This window comes from Rhinoderma darwinii, unplaced genomic scaffold, assembly GCF_050947455.1.
Source record: "Rhinoderma darwinii isolate aRhiDar2 unplaced genomic scaffold, aRhiDar2.hap1 Scaffold_138, whole genome shotgun sequence".
Classification (NCBI taxonomy): Eukaryota; Metazoa; Chordata; class Amphibia; order Anura; family Rhinodermatidae; genus Rhinoderma; species Rhinoderma darwinii.
The window spans coordinates 1,835,754-1,854,166 of record NW_027461966.1 but is presented as its reverse complement, the minus strand read 5'-3'; the positions used below and the strand labels follow the sequence as shown (position 1 = coordinate 1,854,166).

Here is an 18,413-nt window from a genome sequence, read left to right as displayed (position 1 = left end):
CCAGAACTGGTACGAGACAAGTTGCGGAAGGAAGTTTTGTTGGGCAGAATGTTAGGCCCCTTTTCTGATGTTCCTATTTCCAATTTGCGTGTCTCCCCGCTGGGGATTGTCCCCAAGAAGGAGGCGGGCAAATTTCGGCTTATACATCATTTATCTTATCCGAAGGGTTCTTCGGTAAATGATGATATCGATGAGTCTTTGACGCGGGTTTCCTATACGTCATTTGATGAGGCGGTTCATTTGGTTAGGACGGCGGGGCAAGGGGCGCTTATGGCTAAGGTGGATGTGGAGTCTGCATTTTGCCTTTTGCCGGTGCACCCAGATTCCATGCACTTGCTGGGGTGCTCGTTTGATGGCCTTTTTTATATTGATAGGTGCCTTCCTATGGGGTGCTCTATTTCTTGTGCCTATTTCGAAGCCTTCAGCATGTTTTTGGAGTGGGTGGTCCGTGAACGAGCCGGCTCTAAAGCAGTTATTCATTATTTGGATGACTTCTTTTGTGTGGGCCCTGCGGCTCGGCCGTCGTGTGCAATATTGTTATGGGCAGTGATGGATGTTTTTGTTGACTTTGGGGTTCCGTTGGCATTTGAAACAACAGAAGGACCAACCACAACGACCTGTTTTTTGGGAATTGAAATTGATTCCCAGGCAATGGAATGTAGGTTGCCAGAGGCAAATCTTATTGATCTGCGGGCAACGGTGCAGGAGGCTCTGGTGAGAACAAAAATCACCCTGCGGCTCCTTCAATCTTTATTGGGGAAACTCAATTTAGCCTGAAAGAATTATGCCCATGGGCCGTGTTTTTTGTAGGCACTTAGCACAAGCAACTGCTGGTGTTAGATGTCCCCACCATTTTATTCGCCTTGGCAAGGAGCATAAGGTGGATTTGAGGGTTTGGGATTCCTTTTTGGTAGAATATAACGGCAGATCATTATGGATTGCAGAGGGAGTTTCGAATGTGGAGATACAATTGTGTACTGATGCTTAAGTTTCTATCAGTTTCGGGGCGTATTGTCAGGGAAAATGGTGTGTTGGTACTTGGCCACTAGAGTGGAGGGAGTGTGGTTTGACGGGTAATCTTTGTTTTCTGGAGTTGTTTCCCATTCTTGTTGCGGTGGAAATTTGGGGACCGCTTTTGTCCAATCGGTCAGTGGTTTTTCACTGTGATAACAAGGCGGTCGTGTGCGCTATTAATAGTTTGTCCGCCAATTCCCCCCCGGTGATCACAGTGCTACGCCAGTTGGTCCTGCTGTGTTTGAGATGGAACATTCTATTTAGGGCTCATCATGTTCCTGGAGTTTTCAATGACATTGCGTATGCTTTATCTCGATTGCAGTGGGATTGTTTCCGTTGGCTACCTCCAGAAGCGGAGAGGGATCCGGTTTCTTGCCCCGAGCACCTTTGGAGGGTGGTGTCGCTCGTCTGATATGTTGGGCGAAGCGTTCGCTGGCCCCTGCTACGTGGGATGCTTATACCAAGATCTGGGTGAGATGGTTCCAGCTGGAGGATTCGTGGTGTAGTCAAGGGAGTCCTTTTAGTGCCTTAGAGGGGATGTTTTGTTTTTTGTTATCTCTTATGGAGAGTGGATCTTCAACTTCCTCTGTTGTTGCAGGGTTTTCAAAAAGGGCATGTCGGGAAGGATAAGCGTGGGCCCGTGTATTTTGCAATGTTGGAGGGACATTTTCTCAGTTGCACAGGATATCCCATTCAGATTATGAGAGGTTGTTGTTTCAATTGGCTTTCTCTTGGGCTTTCTATGGGGCTTTTAGGGTTGGCGAATTGGTTAGTCCCTCAAAACGGGTGCAGGGCGGTATTCAAGTAACCAATGTGTTTTTTTCAGGATAGTGTGTTGAGAATAATGTTGTATCATTCAAAAACTGACAGGAATGGAAAAGGTTTTGAGATTTGTTTGACTAAAATTCATGAGGGGGAATCGTGCCCAGTGGGGTGTTTTCTGCGTTTCATGGCTGTGTGTCCTCAGGGATTTTCCTCTTTGCTGGTGCATGCGGATGGTTCAGCGTTGTCCAGATATCAATTTATTGCTGTCTTTAAGAAATGCGTACAAGGGTTGGGCCTTTCACATCTGGATTACAGCTCTCATTCTTTTAGGATTGGAGCTGCTACTGAGGATTCTCGTTTTGGGCTCGACACTGCTTCAGTTAAGAGGATTGGCCGCTGGGAGTCCAGCCGCTTTCGTTCCTATGTTAGGCTGCATTTGCTGGAATGTTGTTTTCTTTATCTTGGGTTTATTTTGTGTGGGGGGGATGTCATTCTTTTTCTGTGTGACTAATTTTCTGTTGCTTTCAGGTTCTGCCAAATGTGTGGTTTGGCTTCTTGGCCATTCCTATATTTACTGGGCTGAAAGGAGTGCCCCTGTGCGTCCAAATGGTAGGTATTTGGGTTTAGATCCGGATGAGGTGGAGGTACACTGGTTCGGAGTTTGTAGCCTGACCTGGGATCAGGTAAGGCCTTTGTTTCAGGATGCGGTTAGGTCCTGGGGTCTACCCGACATCTTGATAATTCATGCAGGGGGTAATTACATCGGGAGTTATCCCATGCGGAACCTCATTAAGAACATTAAGAGGGACTTCTTATGTTTTGTAGACACCCATCCTCGGCTTTTGATTATCTGGTCCGAAATTGTACAGCGGGTAAAATGGCGCAATGCGCAGTCAGTGTCGGCGCTGAATAGGACCAGAGTTAAGATTAATAAGACAGTGGCTAAGTTTGTTCGCCTAAATGGTGGGTTGGTAGTTCATCACCGACTATTGGAGGATCGGGGCGCGTACATTGGAAAGGATGGGGTTCACCTAACGGATGTGGGCCTGGATGTTTTTAATTTTGGCCTCCAAGAAGGCCTGGAGTTGGGTTTTCAAGTGTGGCGGCGCATGAAAATTTAAGGAGTCAAGTTTTCATGCTGTGGCGGGTTCTTGGCAACGCTATTTATGTTTTTATATATTGCTGTCTTTGACACAATATATTGGTTTTATTTTAAAGCTATGGATTTGGGCTTCTCTAAGGGGCGGACCCTGGGAAGCGTGGTGCTTTAGCATACCCGTGGTGACGCCACTGTAGCTTATATGGTCACGGCTAGTGGTTTAAGGGTATTGCTTTATTTATGTTTTGGAGGTTGTCAAGGCCTTAGCCACATAATGTTAATATGTTAATTATGTTTATGATATGTTTATACTTGTTTTTTATATATTCTCAGGTTCTGTAAAAGAAATCATCTAATAAAGCTGTGACAAGCACCTTCCAATTTTGATTGTGTCGTTGTATATTTATTAGATAGGAGGGTGTTTGTGTGGCCCCTTGTCGCCCTTGTACCGTCATGTGGTGACAGAGCCTCTTTAAGGGTTCACGGTTATGGCTCATTTTTTTTGTCAGCACTTCCCTGAAAAGGGCGCTGTACTCTTTGCATGCTTAGATAATGTAGAATATTTAGTGCACACAAGCTGCATGGAGGTGCAGCTTGGTGGTGCTATGATGAGAAATTCAGGTGTCGTTTGTCATTATGTCCGGAGATTGGCTGGGCATCCAAGGCAATCAGTGTTTGGAATCAGCTCATCCTGTATCAGCGACATCCTCAATCCTCTCTAGAAGGAGTCATTTCCTCTGGATCGTATCCTTGGGCATTGGCTAGAGTGCCCAAACAAGTGTCTCCATGCAGATGATTGCTGTGATAGAGACAGCGTTGAATATAACAGGTGGAAGTTGCCTGGGGCCTCCCTACGATTGAGTTGCTGAGGCGGTGGGTGGAAGTTGCCTGGACCTCCCCATAAAAGCGATAAGTTGAAGGGTAAGAAAGAGGAAAAGCCCCGATTTGAAATGGATGTTAGTACTGTATCAGTGAGGAGCCCAAGCTCCGTCCAAAGGTAGGCAAGCTGGTGAGCCTGCATTGCCTGAAATTGTGGCCATTTTGTATAGATTCTAGCCTACTAAAAGGATTTGCATCAAATCTGGTATTCTTGTCATCATTTCATGACTAACCCTGCGAGCACTTAACTGATACCCGCTCCTAAATTTTTTGGCATAGTTGGCAGGATAGTCACAGCCCAGGAAAGATGGCATGCTGTATGGAGTGCCCAAGGAGTGAGCAGAGGGCACGGCAGGAAGGTTTACATGATGAATTTCACAGAGAGTATAGTCGGAGTTCCATTGGAGGGTAAGCTAGTGCCGGAGTTGCAGTCATGAGTACGCTCTTGCCAAGTGCACCTTTGGCTGCATTTCAGTAACTGTAATGAGCCACAAGGAAGCGTTCAAGAGGCGAGTAGAGAGGAGTCTCCCAGCAAGAGAAAGACAAGAGGCTGAGACAAAGAAGGGAGTCCTGGGACCTTGAGTATGAGACTGCAATTGTTAAGTATGTGCCTCACCTGTGAGAGACTGTAACCACTAAGCTTTGAACCTTATGCATGTTTAACACTGTATTTCATTTATAGGTCCAGGACTAGAGGAGATGAGCGGTCACTATATGCATATATACTTCCATTGCGATGCTGCCACCTAGTGGCCAGGAAGCATTTTTATGTGTTGTTTTAGTCACAGGACCTGTGCTTACATGTTCTGAGCTGTGCAGATGCTCACATCAGCAAAGCTCACTGCTATGTAACACTGTTCAGACAATGGTGGCTGACCCTGTTTATTGCAGGCACCGGGAATACCGGCTCGGGCACTGTCTTTAACATTTACTTTAGTGTGCAAAAACAGTGTAGTATGGGCATGTAATCAGTGTCGGAACATTGAATAACTCACAAAAGGCTGTTTTTAAATTTGATAAAAGGCGACTGATCCCACCTAATGGGTTCAGGTGCAAGGGCTGCGACCCATAAATCAGCAACTATTGTACCAACAGGGCTGAGTAGGCCCTGAAGCCAGAGAAGGGCCCATTGCCGTGGCGGTGGAGTGCAGGAACCTCCCCACAGATGATTGCTGTGAAAGAGGCAGCATTGGATGTAACAAGTGGAAGTTGCGTGAAGCCTCCCTGTTATTTAGTTGCTGAGACGATGGGTTACCCCTGTATCAGGGAAGAGTCCGAGCTCTGTCCCAAGGAAACCAAGCTGGTAAAACCCAATTTCCTGCATTGCCTGAAATTGCCGCCACTTTGTGTAATATTTTAAGTGACTGTGCCTCTCTGCTAAGAACAGTTTTTTTGTATTTCCTTTTGGTCGTTTTGCAAACATTACCGGCCTACTAAAAGAAACCTGCATCAAACCTGGGTTTCTTGTCATCATACTGCCAGTAACAATGCAAGGTCAAATACATTAGAAAAATGGACAAAAGTAGATGGTCCAGCGTAGTCAAATTTAAAACAGAGTGTAGTTCCAAAGTGCCTACGCGTTTCAGACGTATACCACGTCCTTCCTAAAAGCTATCCAGCACAGTGGAGCTGTCCAGCAAAAGTGGTGCTGAAACAGAGAGTCGGTGATAGAACATCACTGCTCTAATAGTAAGTTGTGTACTTACAGCATTGTTTGTTAGATAGTTATCAATGATAGGATGAGGATAACAATGATCCAATTTTACCCTTGAGTAGTGGATAGAGTATTAATGCTTATTTTTGTTTATTAGGCTGTCGGATATGAACCTCTGCAATACTCAAATCGAGATATTAAAACATAAATAGACGCTAAAAAATACATCATTTAAACAGTTTAATACAATACATGAATACATGAACTGGAAAAAAGGGAATTATATACTGGTCTTTAAGTGTAATTGGTGTTGAAAAAAATCTTTGTATAATAAACCGCCATTTGATTAATAAGGAATGTGATGGTGGAGGGACCCGTTGGTACGGACAGTTAGGTGTCATCTGTAAAGGCCGTGAACATTGACAGGTATTATTAATTATTAGACTATATTAAATTCTGCCGATAATTTCATAGATTCTTTTACTAATAATTGAACAATAATTCTGGTCCTGAGAGGGTTAATCTAAGACTGAATAGCTATTAAAAATTATATTAAAAATAAAAGGGGAGTCCTGACTACAAAACAGAGGGTAAAGAACAGAGATGTTCCTCACCTCTGTACCTGAGATATGGTTGTGTTATACTAGATATTGTCTATAGAAGATATACATGTTAAAAACAAATATATTCTGATGTACCAGGAAGATACTATCACACCTCTGCGGGTCTAGAACTCATATCTAGCCTGAGTGTTATCAGTAATTAATATAAATATTAATTACCTGTCTTGTGATTCCTTTCTTTCTGCTGACAGGATTATATGTCATGTTCCTTCTTCTCACTGGGATCAGTCATCTGTAAAGAATCAAAGGTGTGATAATATGTTCCTGATACATGTTATAGACACTTATATGAATAACACACTAGGGCCATAATTATTTATCTCAGGTATAATGTACAAATAGAAAATAAAGAAAAAGACGACACTAAGGACCTGTTCACATCACCGCTGCCCTTCCGTTGAGGGATTCCGTCGGAGGTTTCCGTCGGGTTAACCCCTCAAAAATGAAACAAAATAACATGTCCCCCCTTGCCTGTGCTGTATGGCAAAACCCCGTTTTATGGTCAAAAGTAGCATAACAAGTGTATTCTATTGTAAGGCCCCTTGGGTGCCTGGAATTATGGAGCTTATGGGTATATTGTTTATATAGTTTAAATTAATGGTTATTATCAATGTAATCTTAAATGGTTAACACAGTTATTTTTTCTGAGTCGTTATAAAGGGTTACCAGTGCCTAGTAGGCAACAGTTCACAAAAAAGATTCAGGATTGTTACCACACAGGGTCCTCAGTGGTGGAGTGGATGCAACGGCGTGGAAATCCACTTTTTAAGGGATGTCTGGAGTCTGGCAGCTGGTGTCCATTTTCCCAAAGCAAAGGAGCTGAAGAGCCCTTTCCAAAAGATTATGGACTGTTATTGTTGTCCCATGCTTTTTAGAGGGATGAGTTATCCTCTAAAAATAGTTCCTCCACCCCCCCTTCCCTGCATGTGGCATGGCCAGAAGTTCCCAGCTTGCAGTAAAGTGGTCCGGGGATGTGGGACAGCGCTGGTGTAGAGGAAGGAGGAGTCAGTCTTTACATTGCACCCTCATCTAACAGGTCGATGAGGCAGGGTTCTGCTCTGCCCATGAGGAAGCAGTAGGGGCATGGATGGCTCGAGGTGTGGTGGGAGTATCAGAGATAATATTTTCTGTTTTATTGAATAACTAACTACAATTGTTTTGTTTTTGATTTCACACATAAATTATGTCATTGTAAAGATCAAATGTATTTGTCAGGAAAAAGTCATTTTTGTTTCAGGCTGTTGTATATTACAGGGGGTTAAACTAGTGTTATATTGAGATGTAGTTTTGAACTCTGCTACATTACTTTCGCAGAGTCCACAAAGGGGGGAATGGTGAAGGTTCTTATCAGGTACAATTTTGGTTTGTTTTGAGTTAATTAATTTGGTTTCAGGAGATCTAAAAATGTGTAAGAGACCCCAATGAGTAATCCAGATTAAATGTGTATGAGAGTAACCTAAATTTTGAGGTATTTCTGAGTAGATGGTTCCAGATCTTTCCAGAACAGTAAATATGGCACTGGGTAAGCTGTGCTGTAGTCTCCACCCAATATGAGGTATTGTGTAAGAGACCATCCCCCTCCAGCAAAGTTACACAGGAGGCAGAGGTGACGTCACTCACACGAGTCTTTATGGATTTAGATGAGGGAGAAGGCAGAACAAAAATTGTCTGGACATTGTTAATTTTATGTAAAGTTTTTAGGAATGTTTTATTTTTATTTGTTTTTGTATTAATCAAGTATTTGCAGAACCTGATAAAAGTGAGATTCTCAAAGTATTCTGGATTATCAGATGAGTGTGGAGAAGTGTATAACATTTGGTTTTATTTTAGAGGATGAAGACGCCACCCCTTTGAGATGTTCTATCTATATGTGACATGGGTTTTTAATGTAAATTTGTAATAAAGAGATATTTTATTATACAATATGTACAAGACAGGATACGAGGCACCAGGTAAATCATCCAGAAACCACTCTCACCTTCTTGTTCATCTCAAGGAGCGGAGCTGGAGGTGCTCGCTGAGGCTTGTAACCTGGCAAAAGGTAAGATGGCCGACATATACACTGACTCTAGGTACGCTTTTGGCATCGCCCACAATTATGGGCCCATTGGTAGTAGGAACTTTATTGGATTATCGGGTAAGCCAATTGAGAGAGCGAGAGAGGACAGAACTGACAACAAGGATATGTGCAGCCAGGTATCAGTAAATTGGCATGTCCCTGGATACAATAATGCCACCACTAGGTTTGTAGCAGCCGGCATGATGTGCGCACGGCATGACATAGGTAAAACAGCAAAGGTACCTGTGAAAAGTGCAGCCCGGCCAGATTACCCGTCCCAGCGACTGCAGAACATACAACTACCCGAGGTAGAAGTGTATGACAATGTGCTCGTGTGTGTAGATCTGTTCTCAGGGGGGCCTGAAGCCCGGCCGGTATCTTCCCCAATGCAGACGTTGTGTGTAAGTGACAGGGGAACAGTGTTATCCCAAGTATTGACCTGATGTTTGTACAATGATAAGATGTTATAAGTTCTCTAGACGTTGTCCCAAAGTTAGTTTGTTTAATAACTGTATTTAAGAAGTGTTGTTGGAATATTAAATTCTGAAGTTAAGTTTTATGTAAAGTTCTAGACCAGCCTTAGCATTGGACTATTAGAGTCATGCGTCAGATAAAAGGTACAGAAGCGGAATATTCCCATTAGAAAACATTTTTATTTGTTTATTTTTATTTTTGTTGTGAATGAAAAATTTTAGAGCAGAGAATTCTGTGCAGTGTATATGTGTAAGTATAGATATTTATATAAAGAAGAAGAATCAGTTTGTAGGTATCAGTTTTAGTTACTGACCAGTGTGAACGTTTAACATAAATCTGTCATTATTAATGTTCAAGTTAATTATCTGATTAAGATCAATTACTGATTAGGCTATGAAAAGCTTGTTCTCCGTCGGATTAACCCCTCAAAAATGAAACAAAATAACATGTCCCCCCTTGCCTGTGCTGTATGGCAAAACCCCATTTTATGGTCAAAAGTAGCATAACAAGTGTATTCTATTGTAAGGCCCCTTGGGTGCCTGGAATTATGGAGCTTATGGGTATATTGTTTATATAGTTTAAATTAATGGTTATTATCAATGTAATTTTTAAATGGTTAACACAGTTATTTTTTCTGAGTCGTTATAAAGGGTTACCAGTGCCTAGTAGGCAACAGTTCTCAAAAAAGATTCAGGATTGTTACCACACAGGGTCCTCAGTGGTGGAGTGGATGCAACGGAGTGGAAATCCACTTTTTAAGGGATGGCTGGAGTCTGGCAGCTGGTGTCCATTTTCCCAAAGCAAAGGAGCTGAAGAGCCCTTTCCAAAAGCTTATGGACTGTTATTGTTGTCCCATGCTTTTTAGAGGGATGAGTTATCCTCTAAAAATAGTTCCTCCACCCCCCCTTCCCTGCATGTGGCATGGCCAGAAGTTCCCAGCTTGCAGTAAAGTGGTCCGGGGATGTGGGACAGCGCTGGTGTAGAGGAAGGAGGAGTCAGTCCTTACATTGCACCCTCATCTAACAGGTCCATGAGGCAGGGTTCTGCTCTGCCCATGAGGAAGCAGTAGGGGCATGGATGGCTCGAGGTGTGGTGGGAGTATCAGAGATAATATTTTCTGTTTTATTGAATAACTAACTACAATTGTTTTGTTTTTGATTTCACACATAAATTATGTCATTGTAAAGATCAAATGTATTTGTCAGGAAAAAGTCATTTTTGTTTCAGGCTGTTGTATATTACAGGGGGCTAAACTATTGTTATATTGAGATGTAGTTTTGAACTCTGCTACATTACTTTTGCAGAGTCCACAAAGGGGGGAATGGTGAAGGTTCTGATCAGGTACAATTTTGGTTTGTTTTGAGTTAATTAATTTGGTTTCAGGAGATCTAAAAATGTGTAAGAGACCCCAATGAGTAATCCAGATTAAATGTGTATGAGAGTAACCTAAATTTTGAGGTATTTCTGTGTAGATGGTTCCAGATCTTTCCAGAACAGTAAATATGGCACTTTGTAAGCTGTGCTGTAGTCTCCACCCAATATGAGGTATTGTGTAAGAGACCATCCCCCTCCAGCAAAGTTACACAGGAGGCAGAGGTGACGTCACTCACACGAGTCTTTATGGATTTAGATGAGGGAGAAGGCAGAACAAAAATTGTCTGGACATTGTTAATTTGATGTAAAGTTTTTAGGAATGTTTTATTTTTATTTGTTTTTGTATTAATCAAGTATTTGCAGAACCTGATAAAAGTGAGATTCTCAAAGTATTCTGGATTATCAGATGAGTGTGGAGAAGTGTATAACATTTGGTTTTATTTTAGAGGATGAAGACGCCACCCCTTTGAGATGTTCTATCTATATGTGACATGGGTTTTTAATGTAAATTTGTAATAAAGAGATATTTTATTATACAATATGTACAAGACAGGATACGAGGCACCAGGTAAATCATCCAGAAACCACTCTCACCTTCTTGTTCATCTCAAGGAGCGGAGCTGGAGGTGCTCGCTGAGGCTTGTAACCTGGCAAAAGGTAAGATGGCCGACATATACACTGACTCTAGGTACGCTTTTGGCATCGCCCACAATTATGGGCCCATTGGTAGTAGGAACTTTATTGGATCATCGGGTAAGCCAATTGAGAGAGCGAGAGAGGACAGAACTGACAACAAGGATATGTGCAGCCAGGTATCAGTAAATTGGCTTGTCCCTGGATACAATAATGCCACCACTAGGTTTGTAGCAGCCGGCATGATGTGCGCACGGCATGACATAGGTAAAACAGCAAAGGTACCTGTGAAAAGTGCAGCCCGGACAGATTACCCGTCCCAGCGACTGCAGAACATACAACTACCCGAGGTAGAAGTGTATGACAATGTGCTCGTGTGTGTAGATCTGTTCTCAGGGGGGCCTGAAGCCCGGCCGGTATCTTCCCCAATGCAGACGTTGTGTGTAAGTGACAGGGGAACAGTGTTATCCCAAGTATTGACCTGATGTTTGTACAATGATAAGATGTTAGCAGTTCTCTAAACGTTGTCCCAAAGTTAGTTTGTTTAATAACTGTATTTAAGAAGTGTTGTTGGAATATTAAATTCTGAAGTTAAGTTTTATGTAAAGTTCTAGACCAGCCTTAGCATTGGACTATTAGAGTCATGCGTCAGATAAAAGGTACAGAAGCGGAATATTCCCATTAGAAAACATTTTTATTTGTTTATTTTTATTTTTGTTGTGAATGAAAAATTTTAGAGCAGAGAATTCTGTGCAGTGTATATGTGTAAGTATAGATATTTATATAAAGAAGAAGAATCAGTTTGTAGGTATCAGTTTTAGTTACTGACCAGTGTGAACGTTTAACATAAATCTGTCATTATTAATGTTCAAGTTAATTATCTGATTAAGATCAATTACTGATTAGGCTATGAAAAGCTTGTTCTCCACAGGAAGAGTCCAACTGGGAGCGGAAGGCGTGAGAACCAGATTCTGACAGAATGTGGACGGATAAAGGAAGGTAAACCGGTAACACCCAAGGCACTATTAATGGCACTTGCATTGATGGTGTATGACCTCATATATGCCCCAATACTGCAAGGATCGATTTGGTAAGATCTAATTGGTATGTCCCAGGTTTTACAGCTGTCGCTGCTAAATTCTGTTAGAGCTGTTTGATTTGCCTACAGAACAGTCCTGGCAGACCGGTGCCAACCTTATCATACCCGCCTCCCATGAAGAGAACCGACCTTGAGAGGCCTTCCCAGGTAGAACGAACCAGATCAGAGTAAGAAAAATTGGTTTGAGACACTTGTCAAATAAACATGTGGGATCTGTGTATGTTTCTGTGAGGTGGAGATGTTCTAGGCAATCAGCTGAGATCAAGGTACAAATCCTGCTGAAAGAGTATCACCAAGTGCAAATGAAGTACCCAATAATTACACATCTTCTAGGTGCACTGTCCATTGTAACAGAGAAGTTTTTCCTTTTATATATATATAAAGGTGTTTGATGTCATTTAAGGGCCTGACATTATTGTATGTTAGAACTTAGAACAACGTTTATAGTGTATGCGGATGATGTTATCACCAGATTAGTATTTATTTTAACAATTGACAAAGAGTTGGGGGTCCCCAGCAAGTGGCAGTAAATATGCACTAAAAGACTTTTAACACGATGAACTCCATCACTGAGATGCGGCAGGCGCAGCCTGAGCCACTACAACGCGTTTATCATGAACTGACGGCAGTGTCACAATTCTAAGCGGCCGCCCAGACAAGTAACTTGCCAGAGGAAGAGTACAGATGCGGAGGGTTTGATAGTCACAATACAACTCCACTAATCCGCCTACGTGGGATCTCACCCCAGGCTCACAGCATGAGGTGCTATGTACAGCCTGATGACGTAAACTAAAGGAGACGGTGTCGGACAGATGAGAAGGACCAAACCGAGTCTTGCTGATATCAGCAAAGATTAAAGTAAAGACCAAAGACCTGAGTGAATCCGTCAGCAGGATCAAGTGTTTTGATAAGTAAGTGGCTAGGAGGGGGTAATAATAACTCCCCCACTGGACACCAACGTAGTCTGACTTCACAATTGTGTGGGTTACCCTGAGGGTGACAGTCAGTGAAGAGCAGAAGACAGGAGAAGAAGAAGACGATGGTGTACAGGACTGGCAATGAACTGATGGGACCCGAAACCTGAGGGTGATAGCATTATGATTATTAGTTGAGGCCCTATTGTTTATAATGTATGAGGTTTATAATTATAATGTGTGTAAATATGCCACGGTGCTGCAAATTACAATCTGAGGAGTTTTATGTGGAGGTGTGAGGTGAAGGTCACTGTGCTGCCCATGACCTGTTATATCTGCAGGGGTAAAAGTCCCATTAGGACAGTAAGTGACAGTGCGACAGTTGTTACCATTAATAAAATGTAGACCGGATTAATTATATATATATATATATATTACAACCAGCAGCGGTTTGTAGATTATATCAAGACAACCATCCTGTATCCAGAGGAGAATAGGGAAAGTTAGGACCACTCCGACACCTTGGAAGTCCAGGTACAAAGGGGGGTTACTCATCAGGAGTAGCTCGTCTCAAGCTGGTGAAGAAATCCAAAACCCCTACCCGCCTGGTTCGAGTGGTCAGTGGTAGGTTGCTAGGCAAGACTCAGGGATAGAGTAATAATATTTTTAGGGGGGACTGTCAGGGATCAATACTATGTATATTGTTTGAAAAATATTATCCTCACACATATGTATATACATTTCAGTTCTTTGTATAATATACTGATATATATAACAAGTTCTTTGTTCATGTCGGACACACCTATGGAAGACACCGCCCCCTGGAATGCAAGAAGAGTGAGTCTTTGAAAATGGTGGGGGCTTGGGCACTCCCACATCTCTGGGGAGGAGGCATGTGTCGCTTTCTGTGTTTCTTTGTTCTGAATAAAAAGTTTTCAGTCTTCCTCCTGACAGAGAGGGAAGCTGTACCAAACATCTGTGTGGTGTACTTCTCTCCAGGCATGCCTTCAGCTTTCAGTTTACCGAGGTGGTTATTCGGTATGAAATACGGACCTGACAGGAGGAGCAGTCCTGTGATTATAATGTGCAGGCAGACTATGGAGGGCAGTCGGTAGCATCAGTGGTGAGACAGGTGTAGACTCCAAAGGGAGTTTATTGCCCCCTCCTTGCTGCTGGTGGGAAAGACCGTTGTCATAGGATATGGACGAAGACTGCCTCCTATTGCATCATTGGGATCTGCAGCTGACCACGGTCAAGAGACTGGTCATCCAGCTGCTGGAACAATCTTGGAGGCACCTTGGGTGATGCCGAGATTCCTGTGAGTGGTGAGTCACATTCATGTTTGGCTGCATAGTCAAGCACAAATGTGTTGACGGATGAGGATTTGTTCTCTGTTTTAAAGGACAACTTGGGCTTGTTTGGGTGGCAAAGGGTGGAGTATAAGCTCTGCCAGTAAAGCCAGTAGGTTAATACCCCACCTGACTAGATGGTTTGTACAGATTAACCTTTTGTGGCTTATTATTCTGTGGTGTGGCTCCTCTGGGAATTTACCTGTCCACCAATATAGGGGACAAGATCCACAGACGAGAATTTGTGATATTTGGTTTCAGTGTATCACGTAATGGTGGACAAAGAGCGTATTGTGGACAAGAAGCTTAGTTTTGAGAGAGGGTCTGAGAAAAATTTCAAAGTGGTAAAGACCTGTACGATGTAACCTGTCATTTAAACGAGATTACGCTTGCCTTGCTGTAAATATTACAGAGACGCTACATAAGTGTCAGGATTGTGAATAGACATGACGTCCTGGCTGGAGGTAATGTAAATTCACTGTCAGGACACTTGAGTAACGTTATAGTGTGTTTATGTGGCTGCACATAGCGATATAGCTATATCGCTATGTGCTGTGTAAATGAATGGGGAGAAGTGTATGACGCTGATTGGTCACTGATTGGTCAGCGTCATACACTTCTCTCCACAACGCCCACTTGGTCAAAAAGTAAAACACGCCCAGTTGTCCATTAAGAAACTCATTAGCATGAAGCTAAAATAGGTCATAACTCCGTCAAAAATGATCGTTTTTCTAAACAAAAAACACTGCTGTAATCTACATTACAGCGCCGATCATATTATGTAGAAGATAGGCCACTTATAATGTGGTGACAGAGCCTCTTTAAAGGTTCACGGTTTTGGCTCATTTTTTTTGTAAGCGCTTCCCTGAAAAGGCCGCTGTACTCTTTGCATGCTCAAATAATGTAGAATATTTAGTGCACACAAGCTGCATGGAGGTGCAGCTTGGTGGTGCTATGATGAGAAATGCAGGCGTCGTTTGTCATTATGTCCGGAGATTGGCTGGGCATCCAAGGCAATCAGTGTTTGGAATCAGCTCATCCTGTATCAGCGACATCCTTAATCCTCTCTAGAAGTAGTCGTTTCTTCTGGATCGTATCCTGGGGCAGCGGCTAGAGCGCCCAAACAGGAGTCTCCACGCAGATGATTGCTGTGATAGAGACAGCGTTGAATATAACAGGTGGAAGTTGCCTGAGGCCTCCATACGATTGAGTTTCTGAGGCAGTGGGTGGAAGTTGCCTGGGCCTCCCCATTAAAGCGATAAGGGATGTTGAAGGGTAAGAAAGAGGAAAAGCCCTGATTTGAAGTGGATGTTAGTACTGTATCAGTGAGGAGCCCAAGCTCCGTCCAAAGGTAGGCAAGCTGGTTGTAATGACGGAATAGGAAGACGTACAAGTGAGCCCTAATCTACCCGCAACCCAGTCCCTGCCTACTTGCATGGCCCCTCCCAGGCCACGGCGTACAACTGGGCGACGGTCCCTACACTCAATATGTGCATGACAGAAAACACAAGACAGGGTACACAGAAGAGAGGGAAGTGGGACAGTTGCCAACGGCAACACCGTGAGCAACAGAGTAGTGAACGAGCCGAGTAAAACCAGGAGAGTATGTGGTAACAAAAGCAGAGCAGAAGAATAGTCAGTCAATCAAGCCAGGGTCGATATGAAGCAGGTCAATTGCAAGTAGCAGGAACAGCAGAGCCAGGAACCAGAGAGAATCACAGGCACAGGACAAGCAGCAAATGCAGGTATACAAAGACCAAGGGCGGGAGCTAGCTCCATCTGGCCAGGCTGTGATAGGTTCTCCCACTCCTCAGCCTCCCAGCCTGAGTGGTAGCAGAACGAGTCATTCTAGCAGAGCTAGGCACAGATGCAGACTGATTAACCACGGGCGTCGACACATAAGCTGTGTCAGGCAAATCCTTTACACTGGTGAGCCACCAATGCCTGCATTGCCTGAAATTGTCACCATTTTGAATAACATTTTTAAATTGACTGTGCCTCTCTGCTGAGATTAGTTTATTGTTTTCCCTGTTGGAAGTTTTGCCAAGATTCTAGCCTACTAAAAGGATTTGCATCAAACCTGATATTCTTGTCATCATTTCATGACTAAACCTGCGAGCACTTAACTGATACCCGGTCCTAAACTTTTTGGCATAGTTGGGAGGATAGTCGCAGCCCAGGAAAGATGGCATGTCGTATGGAGTGCCCAAGGAGTGAGCAGAGGGCACGGCAGGAAGGTTTACATGATGTATTTCACAGAGAGTATAGTCGGAGCTCTATTGGAGGGTAAGCTAGTGCCGGAGTTGCAGTCATGAGTACGCTCTTGTCAAGTGCACCTTTCCCTCAAGAAAGATGACTAGATCCAGTAAGAGGTTGTGGAGCCAGGAAAGGCTGCATTTCAGTAGCTGTAATGCGCCACAAGGAAGCGTTCAAGAGGCGGGTAGAGAGGAGTCTCCCAGCAAGAGAAAGACAAGAGGCTGTGCATGAGACTGAGACAAAGAAGGGAGTCCTGGGACCTTGAGTATGAGACTGCAATTGTTAAGTATGTGCCTCACCTGTGAGAGACTGTAACCACTAAGCTTTGAGCCTGAGGCCCAAGTAATTTTGAAGAGGGCCTGAACTGAGTCTAACAGGGCCTTCAGAGACTGTCGGAAGAAGGCCCAATTTGTGTGAAAGGAATCTGTGTTTTTGTTTCAGTTATTTTAGTTGCTTATTTTTCCTGGTGCCTGGAATGGCACCGAATAAGGCAAGGGGGCAATGAAAGGTATGGAAGGGAGTCTCCCCTATTCACGAGAGGAGCCGTATGGAGTAATGTAGAGATAGATTTTGCTGTCTCTTTCAATGCTTTTGTGTTATGCATGTTTAACACTTTATTTCCTTTATAGGTCCAGGACTAGAGGAGATGAGCGGTCACTATATGCATATATACTTCCATTGCGATGCTGCCACCTAGTGGCCAGGAAGCATTTTTATGTGTTGTTTTAGTGACAGGACCCGTGCTTACATGTTCTGAGCTGTGCAGATGCTCACGTCAGCAAAGCTCACTGCTATGTAACACTGTTCAGACAATGGTGGCTGACCCTGTTTATTGCAGGCATCGGGAAAACAGGCTCGGGCACTGTCTTTAATATTTACTTTAGTGTGCAAAAACAGTATAGTATGGGCAAGTAATCAGTGTCGGGACATTGAATAACTCACAAAGGGGCTCTTTTTAAATTTGATAAAAGGCGACTGTTCCCACCTAATGGGTTCAGGTGCAAGGGCTGCGACCCATAAATCAGCAACTATTGTGCCTGCAGGGCTGAGTAGGCCCTGAAGCCAGAGAGGGCCCATTGCTGTGGCGGTGGAGTGCAGGAACCTCCCCACAGATGATTGCTGTGAAAGAGGCAGCATTGGATGTAACAAGTGGAAGTTGCGTGAAGCCTCCCTGTTATTTAGTTGCTGAGACGATGGGTTACCCCTGTATCAGGGAAGAGTCCGAGCTCTGTCCCAAGGAAACCAAGCTGGAAAAACCCACTTACTGCATTGCCTGAAATTGCCGCCATTTTGTGTACTATTTTAAGTGACTGTGCCTCTCTGCTAAGAACAGTTTTTTGTATTTCCTTTTGGTCGATTTGCAAACATTACCGACCTACTAAAAGAAACCTGCATCAAACCTGGGTTTCTTGTCATCATACTGCCAGTAACAATGCAAGGTCAAATACATTACTCGCCCTCACTAGCCTCCCCTCATGCCAAATTCTATGGCCAAAAGGACCATAACAATTATATTCTATTGGAAATAAAAGGTGGATTTCTGACTTTAGAGAACAGAGGGTAAAATAATAGTCATGTTCCTCACCTCTGTACCTGAGATATGGTACAATTTGTAATGTAAAAATTAAGCCCTCATATGGCTGTGTCAATGAAAAAATAAAAGAGTTATGACTTTTGGAAGGCGTGGAAGAAAAAAACAAAAACATAAAAATGAAACTTAGCCTTGTCCTGAAAGGGTTAATCGAAGACTGAATAGCTATTAAAAATTATATTAAAAATAAAAGGGGAGTCCTGACTACAAAACAGCGGGTAAAGAACAGAGATGTTCCTCACCTCTGTACCTGAGATATGGTTGTGTTATACTAGATATTGTCTATAGAAGATATACATGTTAAAAACACATATATTCTGATGTATCAGGAAGATACTATCACACCTCTGCGGGTCTAGAACTCATATCTAGCCTGAGTGTTATCAGTAATTAATATAAATATTAATTACCTGTCTTGTGATTCCTATCTTGCTGCTGACAGGATTATATGTCACGTTCCTTCTTCTCACTGGGATCCGTCATCTGTAAAGAATCAAAGGTGTGATAATATGTTCCTGATACATGTTATAGACACTTATATGTATAACACACTAGGGCCATAATTATTTATCTGAGGTATAATGTACAAATAGAAAATAAAGAAAAAGACGACACTAAGGACCTGTTCAC

The 18,413-nt window shown here is 43.0% G+C and overlaps 1 long non-coding RNA gene across 6 annotated transcripts in view; it reads right to left on the bottom strand.

Moving 5' to 3' along the window:
- Positions 1–18,413, bottom strand: part of LOC142699153 (uncharacterized) — a 193,206-nt gene that overhangs the window by 105,604 nt on the left and 69,189 nt on the right. For 3 of the 6 annotated variants that reach the window (XR_012866039.1, XR_012866036.1, XR_012866041.1), the window contains exons 6-7: positions 18,194–18,266; positions 6,194–6,266 (exon numbers count right to left, since the gene is read on the bottom strand). The exons of 1 other annotated variant lie outside the window; for it this stretch is intronic. This is a non-coding gene — a long non-coding RNA (uncharacterized LOC142699153). The remainder of the gene's footprint in view (positions 1–6,193; positions 6,267–18,193; positions 18,267–18,413) is intronic. 2 more of the 6 variants (XR_012866037.1, XR_012866038.1) reach the window with 2 other exon arrangements.